The sequence below is a fragment of the Bison bison genome, unplaced genomic scaffold, assembly GCF_000754665.1.
Source record: "Bison bison bison isolate TAMUID 2011002044 unplaced genomic scaffold, Bison_UMD1.0 scf7180017864322, whole genome shotgun sequence".
NCBI lineage: Eukaryota > Metazoa > Chordata > Mammalia > Artiodactyla > Bovidae > Bison > Bison bison.
Window position 1 is genome coordinate 7,588,377 of NW_011494894.1, and position 13,670 is coordinate 7,602,046.

The window sequence follows — 13,670 nt, forward strand, 5'->3', positions numbered from 1 at the left end:
CCGTGGGATTTCTTTGGAAGGAATGATGCTAAAGCTAAAACTCCAGTACTTTGGCCACCTTATGCGAAGAGTTGACTCATTGGAAAAGACTCTGATGCTGGGAGGGATTAGGGGCAGGAGGAGAAGGGAATGACAGAGGATGAGATGGCTGGATGGCATCACTGACTCGATGGACGTGAGTCTGAGTGAACTCTGGGAGTTGGTGATGGACAGGGAGGCCTGGGGTGCTGCAATTCATGGGGTCGCAAAGAGTCGGACACGACTGAGCGACTGAACTGAACTGAACTGACTGAATTAGCTTTGACCTGAAATGTATCATACAGGCTTCTGGGAAACAAAGTGTGAAATTTGATAGAGAAATAAAAACAAGGTACAGCAGGGCAACCCATCTCCGTGTGCGGAAGAACCCAGGAGTGTGTGAAGGTACTTAATTCATTTAGACTTAACAGCCAGTCAGAGAAGAGTCCAAAGTCAGCAAAAATTCAGTGTTTTACACGTAACTTTATATAAGGACAAGGGTCTGCTTGGGCTGACAACAAGGACACGAGAAGAAAGCTGGCTCAATGTTATCGCAGAAACAGTGTCTTTGGATTCTCTGGTGATCCAGTGGCTTAAGACTTTGCACTCCCGATACAGGGGGCCAGGGTTTGATCCCTGGTCAGGAAACTAGATCCCACATGCCACAACTAAGACTTGGCACAGCCAAATAAATAAATATATATTTAAAAAACCCACTCTTTATCTTGCAGATTTCTCTGCAGGGAAGAATAACCAGTAGATGTTCGTATCTAGGCTAAAGTCGTGAGAACAAATGCCTCCCAGCCCTTCCTGCCTGTAAACCACACCCGTGTCCCACCTAAGCTGGCCTCTGGGTCACCCTTCTCCCCATTGCTCCTCTCCCACTGCTGAGCCAGATGTTGGCAAGGGGCAGGAGGGAGGAAGTTCCCACCAGCTCTGAGCTGGCTCCATGTCACATATCCCTCATACACAGCACAGATGCCTTCTGTCTTGCTCGCCTCTGCTTGAAAAAAAGCTTCACCCATGGCCAGCGCAGCCTCACACAGGGGAAGGGCAGAGTTCAGAACTCACATGGTTCAAGATATAAACTGATCCAAGAAATGAAGAGACAAAGACGACTGGCACCTGCAGGGCCTTCTTCTGTTCTCATCTCACAGCACGCAGACAAGGCAATGGGCTGAGGTGTCGTTCCCGCTGACGAACAAATCTGCTGGTTCACATACCACTGTGTCTTCTTCTCTTTCCTCTCTGTTGGGTGGGTGATGGGGAAGAAAAGGGATTTCCAGTTCCGGAGAGTTCCACAATTTCTTATGGAAAGGTTCTGAATGGTGGCACTGTATGTGTGTTATGAAGAAGTTCTCATTTTACTAACGTAGTGTGTTGGTAAAGGTGAGGTTGGAGAGGGCTGGAGGGACCCAGGATATGCCCTGCCTCCCACTTCCAAAACAAAGGGCCTTCTGGGGAGATGTTATAGAAGTATTAAAGTTATATAATAAAATAGACTGCATGATGAAATCAGTTTCATATAATCTATAATTGGTATTAATAATCATGTGTGTGTGTGTGTGAGGGCATGCTCAGTCGTGTCCAACTCTGTGACCCCATGGATGGTAGCCCACCAGGCTCCTCTGTCCGTGGAATTCTCCAGGCAAGAATACTGGAGTGGGTTGCCATTTCTTCCTTCAGGGGATCTTCCAGACCCAGGAATCAAACCCGTGTCTCCTGTATCGCAGGCAGATTCTTTGCCACCGAGCCCCCTGGGAAGCCCATTCGTAGTCATACATTTTTGTTTTGTTTTTATTTTATATTGAAGTATTGTTGTTTACAGTGTTGTGCTAATTTCTGCTGTACAGCAGTGACTCATTTATACACAAATATACATTCTCTTTTAATACTGTTTTTCCATTTTATGGTTTATTCCAGGAGATTTGGGTATAAATCTCTCTGCTATATAGTAGTACCTTGTTGTTTATCTATTCTAAATGTAGCAGTTTGCATCTACTAACCCCAAACTCCCAGTCCCCCTTCTCCCTCCTCCCCTCCGCCTTGGCAACCACAAGACTGTTCTGCAACAGGCATAACGTTTTAAAAGAAAAATCAAGTTAGAAAGAAAATTCTATATTTGAACAACTCAACCAACAATGCCACTTTAATCGTGCCATCTCTGCCCAGCTGTTTTCTGCCAGGCTGCTTGCACAAGCTCTGTTCGTATTGACACTCGCATATTTCCGTATTATGATGCACATACATTCCTTCAATGTTGAACTGACCTGCCACTATTATATTCAAGTCATTTGAGCTCCTCCCTTCTATTCCCAACCCTTGGGCATTTTATTTATGCTATTAATCTTGTTTTGATTATGTGATAATTCACTTCAGGAAGAAGGTATTGGTCCTCCTTAAAGAGACTGCAAATGATAAAATGGAAGGAGCCAGAAAATCTCATAATGGGGAAAGACCTCCACAATCACTTGATCTAACCCTCTTGTTACAATCGATGAAACTGAGGTTAGGTCATTTGCCCAAGATTCCACAGAGCTAGAGACACCCGATGTCACGTCTGCTCGCTCCCGGTCCCCTGAATCGTTGGGTGCTGCTGCCTTTGGCTCATTCACGCCTGAGTAAGTTAGCAGTGGTTTGTCAGGGGGCATGCATGAGCTTGAGTGTGTTCCCTTAATCTTTCAATTTGCTGCCATCCAGAAAGGAGGATAGGAACGTGAGACAGCAGAAAAAGAAGGATGCTGTGCATTCTTAGCATGTTGGAAGATTCTAGAAACAGTTTAGACTTAGCATGTTTAGGAAACGGATATCTTAGACCAAATGATGGGGGCAGGGGACGACAGGGCAGGTGCTCCCCTGCCCCTCTGGCTTGCTCTCCAGTTCTCTGTTCTCAGTCAGGACCCTCAGCTCAAGATCTTGCAGAGTATGTCTGCAGTGTCTTCTCCTTTGTGCTTTGCTTGAGCCTTTTCCTCTTTCTTCCTTCAAAGCCCAGCTCAGAGAGTCACGTTCTTCATGAGGGCTCCCCTGCAACGTTCTGTTGCACTTGATGTGTCTCCTCCCTTAGCCACCCAAGCACACGGCCTGGGCACCATGGCCTGGTCACCATGTGCCCATGTGCCCGAGGTTCTGGCACCTCAATTATTTCAGTGCACTTGTTCTATCCTCACCAACGTCCTCCACTCTCTGTTCTGCCCACTGCCCCCATAAACATCATGTGTCATCAATCATAAACTTTATGAGGGCAGGTATGTGTCTTATTCATTTTTATATTATCAATAGCACGTGGCAGAGACCCAGACCACTGAAGGCACTAAAACTGAATAGAATATTGGCTATGAATTGTAACCATAGACCTGATTTTTGTTAGTGAAAAGTTGCTTGGGTTTTAGAGGCCAATTTTCAGACACGTCCAGTTTGATCTAGAAAATGCCATCTTCCACTGCCATGAATAGCCCCCTGGCAGCTTGAAGGAATTTTAGCACCCCCACAAGGTGAACATTTCTCACCTCCTTGCTGGTTAACTCTGCTCGTGTGTATACTGTGAACACAGATAGTCTTCACCAGTTGTTTCAGGCTCAAGGTTGATCCAGCAGGTCTTGTCTCTGGCATGGGCTTAGTGGGGTCTGTGGTCTAATGGGAGTCTGGTCTGAGCACAAGTTTAATCAAAATTTGAGATCTGGGTCAAACACCCATGGTGATGATGCTACAGTTCTGTACTCTGTAATTTAGCTAAAGTACACACTGGCTGGGTGGTACCCTGGCACCCTGGGGCACTCCCTAGTATTACTAATTGGAAAGCCTTTGGAGCCAATGAAATGCACTCAACATGCTGGTTGTTCACCAGAAGCGGCTCTAAGAGTCTGAGGCTCTCTCTGACTTACAGGGAATTGTATAATGTAATGGGTTAAGAATGAGGAGTGTTTGGACAGAACTAGGTTAAAGTCCTGGCTCTACCACTGCTAAAGGAGTGATGTAAAACAAGGTATTTAATCTCATTAAGGTTCTTTAAAAATCAGTAAAGTGGAGTAAAACCCCACTTCACGGCATCATTCTGAGGATCGTATGGAATTGTGCATCTCTTGATAGTGTTGGACACCTAGTGAGTGCTTGACGCGTGCCAGCTCTTGGGAGTTGACTATCCCATGTGCTTCGTAATAGATACTTAGCCCCTCTGGAAGCAGTTCTTTGTTGGTTCTGCCTTTTAGGCAGGAAGCAGTGCTCTCAAAAGACTAAGCTCAACCCACTCTACCCTCAGGGGAGCTCTGAGGTTTCCAAAAGAAGGATTTAAAATGTATAGTGAAAAAAAAAAAAAAAGAAAATGTATAGTGAATGGGAGCTGCTGCCACGTAATGTTATGTGGCAGCCTGGCTGGGAGGGGAGCTTGAGAGAGCTCAGATACATGTGTGTGTAGAGTCCCTTTGCTGTCCACCTGCAACCATCACAACATTGTTAACTGGCTATACGCCAATATAAAATAAAAAAGTTTTTTGTTTTTTTTTTTTCAAAAAAATGTATAGAGACAAAAGCTATCCAAAGCTTTTTCAAGTACCTGAGACTGGAGAAGGCCAGCGGATGTGTTGTGTCTACAGCAGGGACTCCATTGGTTAGAACACTGTAACCTCGATGGGCCCCGAAACACACTCTGTGGGCTGGACAGGAGCTGGGGCCTGACTGGTGAGTTTGCCATTGAGGTCTGTGAACAGAGCAAGCTGTGGGAGCCCAGGGCAAGGCTACATTTTTGATCTGGGCTTCCTTGGCACCCCTCCCAGCCAATCCATGTAACACTCATTTATGAATTCATTCATTCACAAAAGTTGTATTGAGTACCTGCTCTGTGCCAGGCACTGAGCTCATGGGGTTTTCAGTCAAGTGGGGGAGACAGATGTCAATCAGCTTGTCACAGGAATAGCAATAAGTTCTGGCCCTCAAACCTTAGTGTGCATTAGACTCCCGCAGAGGTTTGGTAGAACACAGATTCGAGGCCCACCCTCAGTTTCTGATTCAGTAGGTCTGGAGTGGGGCCCAATCATTTGCATTTTCTAATGAGTTTCCAGGTAATGCTGATACTGTTGGTCTAGAAGCTATATGTGTTTTTGTTGGTTTTGTTTGCTTTTTATTTGGCTACGTCTTAGTTTATTCGCTAGGTCTTAGTTGTAGCACAAGCAGTCTATCTTTGTTGCGGAATGTGGGATGTTTTATTGCAGCATGTGGAATCTAGTTCCCTGACCAGGGATCAAACCTGTGCCCCCTGCATTGGGAGTGAGAATCTTGGCCATTGGACCACCAGGGAAGTCCCTAGAAACTACATTTAGAGAACCACTAATACATAATGACAAAGTGTGATACTTTCTCTGGGGGAGAAATATCGGGAGTTCTGGGAGTCTAGTAGAGGGTCTTCACTCAGATTGGAAGAGTCTTAGAAGTCCTCTCTGAGAAAAGGGCATTTAAACTGAAATCTGAAGGTGAACAGGAAGGAAAGAGTGGGGGGTTGAGGAAAGGGAAGGGCCATGAGGAGGAGTAGTGCGTGGTGAGTCGGAGCAAGGAGGCCAGTGTGGCTGGGGCATGGTGGGTGGTACAAGAGCTGTTGAGGCAAAGCCAAAGGGGCAGGAGCCAAGAGAGGTCATCAGGGCCTGGTGGGCGAGCAGAGAGGCTGCAGGTTATGTGCTAAGTAGAGCAGGAAGCCTTTGTTGAAAGGAAAAATGATACGCCCTGATTCATGGTTTTACAATGTAACTTATTACCACTGTGTGAAGAGGAGTAGGTATATCAGGGATATTGTTTGGAAGTAGAATCGATAGCATTTGGTGAAGGATTGGATATGGGCGAGAGGAGAAAAGGAAAATGTTAAGGATGATCAGAGGTTAAGCGGGATGAAAGAGCAGTGGGATGGTTCTGACGATCTTCCTGAGAAAGGGATGCGAGTCTTGTATTCACACCAGCAGTTATTTAACTTTACTCCCCTCAGCCTTTCTCCCCCCTTTTTCCTCTCACAGCTCTGTCTTCAAGCCAGTCTACACCCATCCACCTCTTCTAATTAAGCTGTGTGCTGGGACAGTTGGCTATTTGAAGGTGAGGGCAAGGCTCTGGCAAGTTTGATCAAGCTTGGGTTCCCAGCTCGACAAACCTAGTGGGAAGAAAGGACTGTCCACACGTCCACATGCTCTATCCTCTCAAGCTTTAGCTGTTAAAACTCTTGAAACATTTTCCAGAGAAAGCCTGACACCGTCATCCTTATTTCACTGTGACAACACTGAACGATGGAATAGTGTGTCTTGACCTCTGCTGGGGAGGGGAATGAAGCCAACGCCAGAGTGAGCGTCTGGGGCATCCTGACTCCAAGGTATCTCACCAGGGCCTCTCGCTCAAGCAAGTAGAAGTAGGTCATGAGCTGCAATTAGGGACCGGAACAGGATGTTCCCAGCTGGAGGCCTGAATACCAATGAGTGAAACTGGAAGTTCCCATAGCAATGGTAATGCCACCTCTTTTTTGAGATCAGTAACCCAGCAATATGGGGGTGAGTCAACTACTGCTTTGAAAACTTGTATTCATTTTCATGTCTCATATTGGAAGTGCCTGTGATACCATGGTTCCCAGGCATTTGATAGCGTTTCAGATGATTTTCCACATGGTGATGTGGTCTTGGAGTTGAAGCCCTGGAAGCACCGCATACGTGTCTTTCCCCATCGTCCACTGCACTGTTCACAGAGAATGATGGACTTTAAGGCTGCAGTCCATGGGGTCGCAAAGAGTCGGACATGACTGAGTGCCTGAGCACACACGCATGCACACACTAGAGCCTCCTGCAGAACTGTAGAAGGACCAGCAGCTGTTCCAGTCCAACACTTTATGACACATGTTCCCAGTGCCCTATTCCCAGCCCTCCTTGGCTTGAATGCTGCCAAGTGTGGGGACGTCACCAGCTTCTGAGGGTTCAATCCTTTCAACCAAGACCCTAGACTGAAAGGGCTAAACCAAGCAGAAGATATCATCAGTGTACTTGTGTGTCTAATGCCTGACCAGTGGGTAAGGTTTTTTTTTTCCCAGGTGCTGCAGGGGATATGAGAGAAGAAGTAAGCTCAGGAATGGGTGGCTGGGGTCTTCGCTGGTGGTCCAGTGGTTAAGAATCCATTGTCCAAAGCAGGGCATGTGGGTTCAATCCCTGGTCTGGGAACTAAGATCCCACATGCCCCAGGGCATAGCGAGTCAGCGTGTCACAGCTAGAGAAAGCCCAAGACCTGCAACGATGACCCAGAGCAGCCAAAGAAAGAAAAAAGAAAAAGGAATGGGTAGCTGGTTGTTTCTAAAGTTCTGCAGGGGAGGGAGGCTCAGACTTTTCACAGATTCGGCCCTTTGTATCCTTAGCATCCTTGGAGCTTGTTCAGTCACCAATTTCCGTCTATCCAGGGGTTCTGAGAGCTTGCTACTTTGATTAAAAGAGCTGAACCGTGTGGCCTATGTGAAGAGTTGTGAGAGCAAGGTTGGGCCTATCGTGGAGAGAATAGTCTGCTAGTAGGGCCCCATGGGGCTTCCCTGGTGGCATTAGTGATAAAGAACCCGCCTGCCAATGCAGGAGACATAAGAGACACCGTTTTGATCCCTGGGTCAGGAAGATCCCCTGGAGGAGGGTATGGCAACCCACTCCAGTATTCTTGCCTGGAGAATCCCATGGACAGAGGGGCCTGGCAGGCTACCATAGCATCACATAAAGTCCGACTGAAGTGACTTAGCACGCAGGGCCCCATGAGGCTGTTCTATGAGGGAGGTTCTATTATAATGCAAGTCATTTTAAATGAAATCTGTGGCAGATAAACACATAAGTGGCTGAGCAAAGAGCAAGACCCAAAGCAAATGGGGCCAGGTGCCGGAGCACTGATCTGGAGTATGACACACTGTTCTAACGAGAAGAAGAGAAATTTTACATGATGGTAGGTCGGCTGGCTGGAGAAGGCAATGGCACCCCACTCCAGTACTCTTGCCTGGAAAATCCCATGGATGGAGAAGCCTGGAAGGCTGCAGTCCATGGGATCGATGAGGGTCGGACACGACTGAGTGACTTCACTTTCACTTTTCACTTTCATGCATTGGAGAAGGAAATGGCAACCCACTCCAGTGTTCTTGCCTGGAGAATCCCAGGGACGGAGGAGCCTGGTGGGCTGCTGTCTATGGGGTTGCACAGAGTCGGACACGACTGAAGTGACTTAGCAGTAGTAGGTCGGCTGGTAATAATGATGGAACATGGCTCCCAAGAACATTCCTCTCCCCAACCCTCAGTACAAGATGCCATGGGGAGATTTCATTGCCATTTTTGCTGACACAATTCTAGAAGTGAGAAGTTTTCAAATCCCAGCTGTACCGCTTAATAGCTTTGTGATCTTAAGTAAGGTATTTAATTTCCTTAAGCCTTAGTTCACTCTGCTGTAAGAAAGAGAAGATAATACATACTATTTGTGAAGATTAAATGAAATCACATGTACTGTGTGGCGTGTGGTAGACATGCAATCAATGGAAATTATCCTTTCTCCTTTCATTTCCTATAGCTGCTCCCTCTAATGTGTCCATCAAGAACTCCTTCTACTCCACTCCCAAGGGTCTTTATCTAGATTTTAAATCATTCACTCTATTCCTGGAGCTGAATTGTGATCAAGCTTAGTAACACAAATGAATTCTGACGCATTAGCATTGGGCTTTGAAAGTCAGACGTGCGTATTTCTTTCTTCTTTCTGTTTTTAATGATTTGCTTTTTAATTTTTTTTTAAAGGCCAATAGTTAAGTTTACCTAAATTGAAAAGAAAAGAAACCAGTCTTTATAACCAGTCTACAGGGTGGTTCACTCTCAAGAATCTCTCGATAGAGCAAGTCAGACATGTGTATTTCTTACTAAAGACACCTTATTAACATGTACTTCAAGTTACAAAGCTGTGGTAATAGAAAGAGGGTCCTTTTCTTTCCTTCTGCCTTCCTTCTCTTTTCCTTCCTTCCTTTATCATCAAGGCCTCCAGTCTACAGGGTATCGAGTTTATCTCAGTTTTCCCTCCCAAACTGACCGAGGCTGACCACAATAGTTCCCTGGCCTCAGTCGGTGGGTGAGAACAGGGAACCCCTTGTCTCCCTGGATGCTCTGGGTCGTGGCCCTTGCCTGCGGTGTGAGGGAGGGGACAAGCAGGAGGACCCCAGCCATCTTGTTCTTCCATTTATTTCTTCAGAGCACTTATCGTCCTCTGTAGTTGTCCTCCTCAGAAAGCAAGCTCCGTGCGGGAGTTGTGCGTATTCTGTGTACCTTATGTGCTCGGGTATTTGCACGATGCCTGGTGCATAGGAGGAATTCAATAAATGAAGGGTAAATGAGTGCATGTATGTGTGATTGTGGGCTAGTGGGGTGAGGTCACAAGGCAAGTCTTGAAAGAGCTGTGCTCAGGAACCTCCAACTACACCCTGCCAGGCCCAGCAAGGGGGCCTGCTGTTTTGGATTGAGTCATGCCTCTTCTGGTGCTTCCCAGGCATCACTAGTGGTAGAAAAACAACAACAACAACAACAAAAAAAACCTGCTAATGCAAGAGACATGAGAGATGAGAGTTCAGTCCTTCGGTTGGAAAGATCCCCTGAAGGAGGGCATGGCAACCCACTCCAGTGTCCTTGCCTGGAGAATCCTATGGACAGAGGAGCCTGATGGGCTATAGTCCACAGAGTTGCAAAGAGTCGGACACTACAGAAGCAACTTAGCACACGCCTCTTCTAAGGAGGGATGGTTTCTGTACCTTCTTCCCTAGAAGGATGAGCCTCCCAGTTCTCTCTGCCAGGTTCCCAGGCAGCAAGGTCAAGGTAATTTTCAGCAGGAATTTAGTATGTATAAGATTGGCCCAAAAGTTTGTTTGGTTTTGCCATAAGATGCTACAGACAAATCCAAATGAACTTTTAGGCCAACCCAATATTTGATATTTCTTTCCATCCCTGGGGTTTGCATTTGCAGTTTCGGAAATCTTATGCCCTCTTCACACCATCCAGATAGGTGATTTCTCCTTTAGCTTTTACATTCTGGGCCCAGGCTACCCACTGCTGCGGTGAATGTTAGCTGTATCATTATTTTCTGCTGCTCTGAGTGTCATCAAGATCCTCAGCTATAGACACAAACATACAACCACATCGCTCTCGCCTGCCCCAGAAGCTTGCTGGGTAAGTTAAACAGACAATAAAATGCAGACTTCAAACATGTCAGGGTAGAAGGCATTTAAAATTCTCAGCGGGGGGCTGGAAAGAGAATGCTTTTAAAGTCTTTCCATTTCTTTCTCTTCCCTTGCCTTCAGCATCAGAGCTGCCTGAGAGTTGCCCTGCCCCTTCTCTATCTATGTGACCATTTAAGGATGACTGGTCCTTTTGTGAGCAGGCCAGGAGTTTGAGATGTTGACCCTGACTGTGGACCCTTCTTCCAGGCTCCTCCCAGACTGCCCGAAGGAGCAGAGGCACCTGAACTTGGCAGCAAACATTTCCAAGCCTGCTTCCAATTCTACCATGCAGAAAGGTGTCATTGAGATGATGATTCAGGATTGCAAACCAGCAGAGCTCTGTCCTTTGGGAGAAATATAACCCATATGACAGATTTCATGTGGGCTATTTTTGAACACTAGAAACCAGCGCCCAGGACAGTGTAGGTCAGAAAGCAGGTGAGCCAGGCCCCATGGGTCAGGAGCCACTGGCCCGGGTTTCACGCACGTTGGTCTCACTGCCTGACTCGGTCTTTGCAGCAGATGTACTGCGGGTGGCACGCGTCCTCACCGTGTTCACGTCAGTGTTCCTTTCTCCTGGCAAGGACCTGACCCATGTCACAGGCTCTCCTACGCATGACGTGAAAAGAAACCCCCAACGACTTCCACAGATTTGCTTCCTGGTGCTCTGCTGAGGCTGTCATTTCAAGGAAAAGTTATGCTTATGAGCTGATGAAAGGATCAGGGCTCAAATAGTGAATTCAATAAGTCAAGAATCACGATCTCACCAAAACCCAAGGCATTTCAGAAAGCATATCTTCCTTAGATATATCTGCAAGCAGGAGCTATGAAGGAGAGGGATTTGCAGTTTTGTTTTTTTAAAGCAAAAGAACCTTGCTGAAACGCCCCTTATCTTACATGTGCCATGAAAGACCCTTTGTTCCAGCTAATCTCCAAATCGTCTGGGCTGCAAGGCTGGTGTGAGGTATTATGCAAAAACATTTACATTTTCTCTTTCACCCTTCTACTCATCTCCTCCTTTTATTTTTTCTGTTATACTCATATCAATACAAAGGTCTTAGGGGCAAAGAACATAAATATCTTTGTGACTCTACTATTTTCTGTGCTGGGCTCAACTGCTTGTCCACAGGGGATCACATGGATGGACACTGATGGTGAGGGAAGATGGAAATGGTTAACAATAACTCCCTCGGCATCACCAGAATAAATTATTTCCATCCCCTCTGCTGCCTGTATGTGCACTCACGTACTCATGCATGTGAGCACACATGAGCACACGCAGATTAGGGCCATGTTGCTTATTATTTCAAAGGACTGAGAAACCTCTACAGTGATCCCCCACCTTTTTGGCACCAGAAACCAATTTGGTGGAAGACAGTTTTTCCACGATCGGAGTAGGGGGAAGGGATGGTTTCGTGATGACGCAAGCGCACTACATTGTGCACTCTATTTCTATTATTATTACATGAGCTCCACCTCAGGCCATCAGGAATTAGATCCTGGAAGTTGGGGACCCCTGCTCTAAAAGATGTCTTTGCTGGATTGCTACTGTTTTAATGAAACCTCAGGCTGAATTGAGGAGAAAATATGTCACCCTGTTGGGAAAATGAAGGAACAGGTATTTTCTTTATAAGTCCTAGCTCCAAGAAAAGCAGATGAGGACAGATGTTTCGCAACAGGAGAGGGAGGGAGGTGTATCAGGAATTCCCTTGGGGATGATTTTCCGTGTACACCTCCTCACTTACTCCTCCCGGCCCGAGTTCGCTAGTAAAGTGAACTATGCTATCTCTCAGGGCACTGGCATGGGGGGAAAAAAAAGGATTCAAGTCAACCGGCCTAAAAGAAAAGGATGTTTCAGGGTCCATCTACCATGAAGAGAAAGGCAGCACTCAAGAAAAGAATGGCTTCTGTTCAAATCTGGGATGTAGCTGGAGCCCCAGCTACATGCTGATCAGCTGTGTTGCATCTTCAAAGAACAGTGATATTACAGTCATTCATATGTTCAAAAATATTTTTTAATAATTCCTATGTCCACTAAGTGCTTCAAAGACATGAAGATAATAATAGCAAGCATTTTTAGAATGCTTAACGTGTATTTAATTTCCTAAGCATTTTCCATGTAATGATTTCTTTTATCTAATTTAATCCTTTCAACAGTTCCATGAAAGAGTTTCCATTATTATTATCCCCATTTTACAGATTATGAATCAGGAGTTTTTCTGTGCAGTAAGGAGGGAACATTCACAGAGATAGTGATAAAATGCCAGAGGAAAAGATACAAAGGATGTATTATGGTAGTTTGTAGTATGTCATATTTGTTGTTGTTCAGTCACTCAGTCACATCTGACTCTCTGTGACCCCATCAAGTGCAGCACACCAGGCTTCCCTGTCCTTCATTATCTCCCAGAGTTTGCTGAAACTCATATCCATTGAATCGGTGATTCTACCTAACCATCTCATCCTCTGCCGCCCTCTTCACCTTTTATCGTCAGTCTTTCTGAGCATCAGGGTCTTTTGCAATGTGTCAGCTCTTTGCATCAGGTGGCCAAAGTATTGGAACTTCAGCTTCAGCATCAGTCCTTCCAATGAATATTCAGAGTTGATTTCCTTTAGGGTTGCCTGGTTTGATCTCCTTGCTGTCCAAGGGACTCTCGAGAGTCTTCTCCAGCACCGCAATTGAAAAACATCAATATAATAGAATTATATTGTATTATATATAATCCATATATGCTGCATTATATATATATATTATGATACATATGTATTATATATGTATATAATATATATATATATATTTTAATAGGAAGGAAAGATCACTTCCAACTGGGAAAATCAAGAAAGGCTTCATGGAGGAGGTAGCATCTGAGCTTGGTCTTAAAGGGTAGAGAGGGTTTCCATATGTTTGACTCTTTGCTTTGTCACAAGAAGAAAGGGAGAAAGAAATGACTATCCCAGGGGTGAGTGTGGGGTTGCAGGATTGTTCCAGATAGGACAGTAGGCAGAAACACAGAGGTTGTAGAACACTGGGGGTGACAAGATGTTCATTTTTCTGGGGATCAGTGGGACAGAGGCCAGAAAAGTAGAGGAGGGTCCAGTCAAGGCACATCTGGAGTCTGGAGTCAACCATGTTGACCTTGGGAGCCACTGAAGGTCAAGATCAGAATTAGCTGCTGATGTTTAGTCTGGAGGCAGTGGGTACAGTGAGATTGAAGGTTAAAGGCCTGGAGGGGATCACAGTGAGAGGCCGTTAACGGTCCAGGTAGGGAAATTCTCTGGCGCTCAAGAGGTTTGGACTCCTCCATTTCACTGCTAAAGATGCCGGTTCAGTCCCTGGTTGGGAACTAAGATTCCACAAACTGCGCAGTACAGCCCCCCAAAAGAGAAGAGTCCAGGTGAGAGGCAAAGAGAACTGAGTCTAGAGACAGAATTG

General features: G+C 45.9%; 1 protein-coding gene across 2 annotated transcripts in view; it reads left to right on the forward strand.

The window, feature by feature from the left end:
• The window catches only part of NMNAT2 (nicotinamide nucleotide adenylyltransferase 2), a 218,577-nt gene that overhangs the window by 108,790 nt on the left and 96,117 nt on the right, over nucleotides 1–13,670 (forward strand). The window lies entirely within an intron of this gene.